Source organism: Panthera pardus, unplaced genomic scaffold (genome assembly GCF_024362965.1).
Source record: "Panthera pardus isolate Hobbes unplaced genomic scaffold, ASM2436296v1 HiC_scaffold_10, whole genome shotgun sequence".
Classification (NCBI taxonomy): Eukaryota; Metazoa; Chordata; class Mammalia; order Carnivora; family Felidae; genus Panthera; species Panthera pardus.
The window spans coordinates 22,197,668-22,206,472 of record NW_026526655.1 but is presented as its reverse complement, the minus strand read 5'-3'; the positions used below and the strand labels follow the sequence as shown (position 1 = coordinate 22,206,472).

The following is an 8,805-nucleotide window of genomic DNA, read 5'->3' as shown; positions in this document are numbered from 1 at the left end:
CTTTTTAAAAGACTTTCTCCTCCAGGGGTGCCTGGGTAGCTCAGTCAGTTAAGCATCCAGTTTTCGGTTTTGGCTCAGGTCATGATCTCATAGTTTTGTGAGCTCGAGCCCCACATCAGGCTCTGTACTGACAGTGTGGAGCCTGCTTGGGAGTCTCTCTCTCTCTCTCTCTCTCTCTCTCTCTCTCTCTCTCTCTCTTCCTTTCTCTTCCTCTCTCTCTCTCTCCCCCTCTCTCTCTACCCCTCCCCTGCTCGTGCTGTCTCTGTCTCTCTCAAAATAAATAAATAAACTTAAAAAAAATTTTTTTTAAAGACTCTCCTCCAGCAGTGAGAGGTTAAGGCCTGAGGACATAGAAAGTTCACAGAATTAGTATATCTGCCCCCAAAAGATGATGACATTCCAGAACAAGTATCATTACCTCTATTACATTCTTTTTCAGATTACTGAGATTTGAAATGACCCAGCTTATTCCTTTTTGTTTCTGCTCAAAAGGTTCTCATGATCTGACATTATTTGGTAGGAGGAAAAATCCACTGAAGGTGGATCCTCTTAACCCAGGAGGCCAAAATTTCATAACACACACTTCAGAAGGAGAATGAAAAAGAGAGAGGGAGAGAGAGAGAGAAGGAAAAGGAAGAAGAGAAGGAAAAGGAGAAAGTCAAAGAGATTTGATGGATCTTTAGCATGGAAAATGAAATAGAAATTGTGAAAATAAATGATCACAGTTAACATTTAGGTTACAACTTGTAATTGTGTATTGATCTTTAGAATGAACAGAGAATGAGCCAAAAATTCATTGCTTTGGGGTGTAACATTACAAACAAATGTTTTCGAGAGTAAGACCTGATATCTTCAACCCACATTTTCCCTCAGGTCCCTCTAAATTGTATGATGTTCAAAGAATCCTCTTTTGAAGCTTTGACTTTGTCATCACTCCCCCTGTTGTTGCCTCCTCTGGTAGTTGAATGGTTTAACTGGCATTTCCCTGTTGTTTTAGAAATTCTCCATCTTCACCTTCTGCAACTTCATGAAAGTTCAAATCTTGGGGGATATTTGCATTTTCACTTTGCTTTGCATTACATTTTACATCATACTGTCCAGATACTGATGCTTTAAGTCATGGGGAATATAAAGGCTAATGTTAGAGGTGCCTGGTTGGCTCGGTTGGTTAATAGTCCAACTTCAGCTCAGATTATGATTTTTGGCTCGTCGAGGCCCACGTTGGGGTCTGTGCTGACAGCTCAGAGCCTGGAGCCTGCTTCAGATTCTGTGTCTCCTTCTCTCTTTGCCCCTCCCCCTCTCCCTTTCCCTGTCTCTCTCTTTCTCCTCTCTCCCTCTCATATATAAATAAATTAAAAATGTTTTTAATTTTAAAAGGTAAAAATAAATAAAGGCTAATGTTAGGCATCGAGGATTCTGTCTTATTTGAGTGGGGACTAATTTTAGAAATGGCCAGTTTTGTATTACGTGCTTGCAAATATTTTGTATTTTGCTTTCCTATAGGATCTAATATAAATGCAGGAATTTGATTATGAAAACCCAGACAAAAGACCTCTCTGACCTCTGAATAATCAAGAATGGCCTGTCTTTCCAAACATCCCATAGATGACTAAACTTTGATACAAAGGAAATATAACCATTGAGAAATGTGTTTTATTTCACCTTCTGAAATCTTGTTGTGTTATCCTTCAGCCATAATAATATATTTGGGAAATATACTCCTAGTCTTTAGCAAGACAACTGTTCATCTTAAAATTTAACTTAGAAAAAATCTGGGTGCCTGACTGGCTGTGTCAGTAGAGCATGTGACTCTTGATGTTGGGGTCAAGAGTTCGAGCCCACAGGTGCAGAGATTACTTTTAAAAAAATTAACTTAAAAGAAAAAGCAAAAATAATAATTGCTTACCCATTGTCTAAGTATGACTGGTGAGCTATTATTAATAAATGAAAGGGGCTCCTGGGTGACTCTGTTGGTTAAATGTCTGACTCTTGATTTTGGCTCAGGACATGATCTGACAGTTGGTGAGATCAAGCCCTGCTTCAGGCTCTGGGCTATCCATGGAGCCTGCTTGGGATTCTCTGACTCTCTCTTGATACCTCTCTCTCTCTAAAATAAATAAATAAACTTAAAAAAAATGAAAGATTCTCTACTTTAATTGCTTTTCACTATGGCATTTTAAATTGGTAAAAATTTTTAGTCAGTTTGTTAGGTTTGACTCTAATTTTGTTGTTTGTATATGTAAGAAAATAGCTATACATTATGACAGTTTGAAATGTAATTATAATCTTATGATACAATGCATATTCACAGTCAGAAAAATATAACATTGGTATGAGACTTGTTACTAGGAAATGAAGCTATCTCTACCAATTTGTATTTCTAGAAATTTCCTATATAAAGGCAGGTATTGATTCATGTAGAAAGCTTCTCGGGAAAAAAATAAAGTTTCTCTGGATTCATTTGAATTTTCAAATCAGGTTAACACAATGAATTAAGATGATAATATAAATCAAACTTAAGTCTATTCAATGGTTTTCAAAAAATCATTAATAATAAATAATTTGACAAAATTCCATTCTTATTTTTAAATCTCCACATTCTATTTTTACTACTGGTATGGGAGGGAGAAACATCATAATGTATCATAAAATTCATTTGTTTGGCTTTGCAAAAAAGATTTGCTTTTTGAAGAAACATCTTTGCTGTCCGTATTGTTTTGCCTTTGGTTGTATTAGAAGCCAAGTCAGTGTCCAAGAGGCAATCAGTAAATGAAAAGTTATAGATAGAGATGCACCACCTTTATGCCATCTTTAATGCTTTTCTATTCCAGTAATTTGGTCCATATTGTGCTCCTTTTGAAACATCCATTTTAATCATTTCTTTATTTAGAATTCTGTGAACCTTCCCATCGCTGTAAACAGTAAGGGCCAGTTCTGAAAACAGACTTGTTGACTTCACTTTTCCCTTACTGTTGGCCACAAACATGCTGTAGCAATTGTGAGAAGTGGCCAACCAATTTCCCTAGGATAGTGGCCATAAGATTTTTTTAGATCTTGGTCTACAGCAGAGACAAAAAACTCTATGTCTCACGCACATTACTCCTCTCATTTTTCAATTAATGAGTAACAAAGAAGTGTCATCATGTAAGGTTGGGTCAGGAAAATCCTATAAACAACAATGCTGTCTTAAGATGATTCTCAATTATTGTTAGTCTTGTTTTGAAGTAAATTTTTCTTTTCTTTAAAGTTTATTGATTTATTTTTGAGAGAGAGGGTGAGAATGATAAGGGGAGGGGCAGAGAGAGAGGGAGAGAGAAAATCCCAAGGAGGCTCTGCACTGTCAGCATGGAGACTGATACAGGGCTCAAACTCAGGAACCGTAAGATCATGACCTGATCACACTTAACTGACTGAGCCCCCAGACTCCCCGAATTAAATTTTTCAATAAATCCAATTACATAGCAATTTTAGTTCATACAATCAAAATTTAGTAAGTTCCTAGGAACTTAGTAGTATGTAAAAATTACCAAATGATTTAAAATTTCCCAAGGAGGTTTTAAAAGTTATACATTTCTGCAAAAAGTGCATGAAAAAAAAAGATTATACAAAGGTTGGGCTATGGTAACTGCTGTATTTTTCCTCCAAACAATCTCTGCGGAAACTGCAAACATCATCTGTCATTTTACCTCTCTGAAGCTTTCAAACTCATGACAATATAAATGACAGACATCAAATTATGGTAGAAAAACCCTGAATTGTGAGTCTGGTTGCCAGAGTTTTAAATAGGGCTCCCACTCACAAGCGAAGTCACAATACTCGTAAATTTAAATTTCAATTGAATCCCCTCATCTGCTTGCTGCAACTTAACTTGTCTGCTTAAGGCAGACAAATTGCTGCTTGGTCTTGCATATGTGATTCTCTCACTTTGACTCCTTCTACGTTTATTTCCACCCCCTTTCTTCCAAACAGAAGAACCTTTTCTCATGCAAGAAATCGTAAAGATAGAAGAACTCATGGGCAGGTTTCTCAAATTCCCCTTTATCCTAAGCATTTAGCAATCCTTTTAGCTTTGTGTACAGCTGTGACTGATAATGAAAATGACTTAATGAGTTTGAATAGTCTCCTTTGAATGTATCATATCTCCTCAATTATAGCTATGTAGTTACTGTCATTATTCCATAGTTCATAGAATCCTGGAATCTGTTCTCCTTTTACTGAAGAAATTATGCAGTTAAACTTGCAATTAGGGTGCCCTTTGAGGAACTGCCTACCATGCCCAGAGCCTCTTTTTGAGAGGAGCTTCTGTAGGAAGTGCCTTATGCATCCCTGGACCTGTAGATGCTTCTCCCACAACTGACTGACAAGGGCTGGGGAACATGCCATGAAAGCTCTGTCCAAAGGAGATGACCCCTAAGAAGCTTCAGCGTTGACCAATTGGATCCTTTCCTTGGGGGAAGTCAACACTCAGGCTGGAAAGAGCTGAATCACCATGAAGATGGACAAGTAGACCAGAAAGATACTGTGTGCTGAAAAATGTGATTGTCTGAAACAATAAACTGATACATGACACCTGCACGGATCACTGGAATGGCCATCTAATATCTGAATGCCATCATGCTATTCCATGCTTGTGTCTATACTGCATTCACATTTTATGTACCGAGCAAAGGCCAACTAAAGTAAATACCGGTTTCTCAGTAATGGAACTTGAGAACAGTGCTGGGAATATCGAGTGATCCCACAACATACTGAACTCAAGAAAAGCCTTTGCACAGCAATCAGTCCCACCATACTTGGGTTGTGAGGAGATTGTGGTAGGCTAAATACTGGCCCCCAAAGACAGGCAGGTCCACATCCCTGGCACCCGTGAAAGTTGCTCTACAGAGCAAAAGAGACTCTGCAGATGTGATTAAAGTAAGGATTTTGAGACTGGGAGATTATCTGGATTACCTAAATGCAGTCACAAGTGTCCTGAGAGGGAGGCAGATGAAAAGATGGTACATGATGAAGCAAAGAGAGATTTGAAAATGTAACATTGCCAACCATGAAGATGGGGGAAGGGGCCATGAGCCAAGAAATGCGTCTCTAGAAACTGGAAAAGGCAAGGACATAGATTCTCCCCTAGAGCCTCCTGAGGGAGTGTGGCCCTGCCAACACCTTTCTTTCAGCCCAGCAAAACTGATTTTGGACTCTTGACTCCAAGAACTGACTGTAAGAGAGTTAAGTAGGAGTTGTTTTATGTCACCAAGTGTGCCACGAATTGGGCAGTAAGAAACTAGCATCAAGGTGTGTGTGCATATTCCATTTCTGAATGTAGTAAACAGGAGATACACACTAAAGATTTTTTTTTCTTTTCCTCAACCAATAACTAGATTCACATACCAATTTAATGTAAAATTCAACAAATTGACAATTAGGCATTGTTCCTGGCCAAATTGTGGTTAAGTATGACATCTGATTATCTTCAACTAACAAGTAATTTCTTGAAATTATTAATACAAATGTGAATTGGCATGCTCTGTATTAGTATTATCGAGGTCAAAAAAATGTATACATAGGAGTGCCTAGGTGGCTCAGTCAGTTAAGCACCAGACATCATGATCTCACGGATTGTGGGTTCGAGCCCCGCATCTGGCTCTGCACTGGCAGCTCAGAGCCTGGAGCCTGCTTCAGATTCTGTGTCTCCTCCTCTGCTCCTCCCCCACTTGCATGCAACCTCTTTCTCTCTCTCTCTCTCTCTCTCAAAAATAAATAAACATTAAAAAAATTTTTAAAAATGTATACATAAATATAAAATCTGACTGAGACCATATCTTTGAAATCTTTTCATTATTTAGTTTTACCAAAATAGTAGCACAAATCACATTAAGTTGATGTTTTAATTTAAATTAGTTTTATACTGATTTATATTTAACTTGAAATTTTGTTCATTTTCTTTTTCATTAAAGTTTATTTATTTATTTATTTATTTATTTATTTTGAGGGAGAGAGAGCGAGAGAGTACACGTGTGTGCAAGTGGGGGAGGGGCAGAGAGAGAGGGAAAGAGAGAATCCCAAGCAGGCTCCATGCTGTCAGTGCAGAGCCCTATGTGGGGCTTGATCTCACAAACCATGAAATCATGACCTGAACCAAAATCAAGAGTCAGATGCTTCACCAACTGAACCACCCATGTGCCCAAAAATTTTGTTAATTTCTATCTATATATTTATTTAAATTTATAGGAGCTGTTAACCTGAGGAGGGTAGGCTTATTCTCCTCTCCTCCTTATCTTTGTATGTGTTTAAGTCAACATCAGACTCTGAAACATTTTTTTTCAAGCTACTATTTTAATGTTTATTTATTTTTGAGAGAGAGTGTGAGCAGGGGAGGGGCAAAGAGAGAGGGAGACAGGATCTGAAGCAGGCTCTGTGTTAACAGCAGAAAGCCCTATGTGGGGCTTGAACTCACAAACTATGAGATCCTGAGATCATGACCTGAGCCAAAGTCAGATGCTTAACTGACTGAACCACCCAGGTGCCCCAGTTAAGCTACTATTTTATTATTTTTTTTTTATTTTTAAAGTGTTTTTATTTATTTTTGAGAGAGAGACAGACAGAGCATAAGAGGGGAGGGGCAGAGAGAGAGGGAGAGACAGAATCAGAAGCAGGCTCCAGGCTCTGAGCTGTCAGCACAGAGCCAGATGTGGGGCTTGAACTCATGAACTGTGAGATCATGACCTGAGCTGAAGTCGGGTGTGTAACCAACTGAGCTACCTAGGTGCCCCAATCTTCTATTTTAAAAGCTACTAGAGTGAGAAACATTATTCAAAACTTTGTGAAGCTTACTAGTAGGCAATGGCTTTCTATTCCAACATACCATTAAAAGATAAACTGAGGGGTGCCTGGGTGACTCAGTTGGTTGAGTGTCCAACTTTGGCTCAGGTCTTGATCTCATGATTTGTGGGTTGGAGCCCCGCGTTGGGCTCTGTGCTGACAGCTCAGAGCCTGGAGCCTGCTTTGGATTCCCTCTCTCTCTCTCTCTCTCTCTCTCTCTCTGCCCCTCCCTCACTAGTGCTCTATGTCTCAAAACTAAATAAATGTAAAAAATTAAAAAAAAATTTTTAAAGGTAAACTGAGGCAGGGGTGCCCAGTTGGCTCAGTTGGTTAAGCAGCCAACTCTTGATTTCGGCTCAGGTCATGATCTCATGGTTCGTGAGATGGAGCCTTCTGTGAAAACTGTTTGGGATTCTCTTTCCCTCTCTCTCTGTTCCTCCTCGGCTCACACACATAATCTCTTTCTCTCTCCCTCTCTCCCTCTCTCTCTCTCTCTCTCTCTGTGTGTGTGTGTATGTGTCTCAAAATAAAGAAATTTTGGGGCACCTGGGTGGCTCAGTCAGGTAAGCTTCCAACTTCAGCCTAGGTCATGATTTCACCCTTCCTAAGTACAAGCCCCACATTGGGCTCTGTGCTGATAGCTCAGAGACTGGACCCTGTTTCGGATTCTGTGTCTCCCTCTCTCTGCCCCTCCCCCACTCGCACTCTGCCTCTCTCTCTCAAAATAAATAAATAAATAAATAAATAAACAAATAAATAAACACTCTCAAAAATAAATAAACACTATAAATAAATAAATAAACCAACTTTTTAAAAAGGGAAACTGAGGCATGTTAAAATTTCAAGAGTTTGAGCAAAGAGCGATTCCTTCCAACCAAGCAGTGCCAAGCTGGACGTGGTTGGAGCCCTCCACCACCAGGAACCAAGAAGACTCATATAAGAAGGCGTGGAAGCAAAGAAAGGCAACTATTTGATGGGCTAAAACTCAAAGACTAGTTGGCTGCTTGTGACTGGTTATTCTTAGTGTTTTCATTTCATAACCTCAAGGCATTTATAGGCTTATATTTCGGTTTGCTTACATAGACAATCCTGGCATTAGAGCCACTCAGTCTAATGGCCTCCCTGCTTAATTAATTTAACAATACTTTCCCAATAAACTTCCAGAAATAGAATATGTCTCTTGAAGCCTAAGGTATGTCATAATGCCCCTACGTATGTACACCTTATCATTAAAGGTATTTCCTGATATTTTGGGATGTAATGAGACAAATGCAGTCTTTATAACAAATTCACCAGTTGGGTGAGTGAAACATAGTTGTTGTTTTTTGGTTTTTTGTTTTTTTTTTTTTACAAGAGAACAAATCTACACCTTCATTTATTTACTTTTCTGTTAGTTTAAATCATTGAGGGGCACAACATCACACGAATTCTGTGGCCAGTGGCTTCAGCAGGAAGGTTGCTTCGGAATATGGCACGAACCATGCCACTGTTTCCATGAGCACGAGTTACTTTTCCCCAGATCTCTCCAATTTTATTCGGTTTGCCACCAGGAGTCACTGTGTTATTCTTTGCTTTGTACACATAAGCACATCTCTTGCCTAGATAGAATTTAGTTTCATCTCAAGCATAAACACCTTCAATGTTAAGAAGAGCTGTGTGCTCCCTCTGGTTCCGGAGACCTCGCTTATAGCCACCAAAAATGGCTTTGGACCACAGCCTTCCAGATATATTTGTCATTTCAGGAGTCCTGTTCCCAGCAGGCCTCCACGGGTTCCAAGCCGGCCCGAGGAGCTGAAGCATAGTTTTCAACATAACTGCACACTCACTCTGGTTAGAACTCTTGTAAGTTGGAATACACGGTCTCAGTTAAGATGATATTAATCCTTAGATGACAACTTATACGATACAAATTAAACAAGTAGGAAACCGTGGACAGTGAATAGATGGTGATTGATGTCGGCAGTGTAAACCCCTGAAGTCTTACTCAGTATC

General features: G+C 39.2%; 1 pseudogene; it reads right to left on the bottom strand.

The window, feature by feature from the left end:
- Positions 1-8,158: 8,158 nt before the first annotated feature.
- On the bottom strand, positions 8,159-8,582 carry LOC109264763 (60S ribosomal protein L35a-like; annotated as a pseudogene).
- Positions 8,583-8,805: the final 223 nt, after the last annotated feature.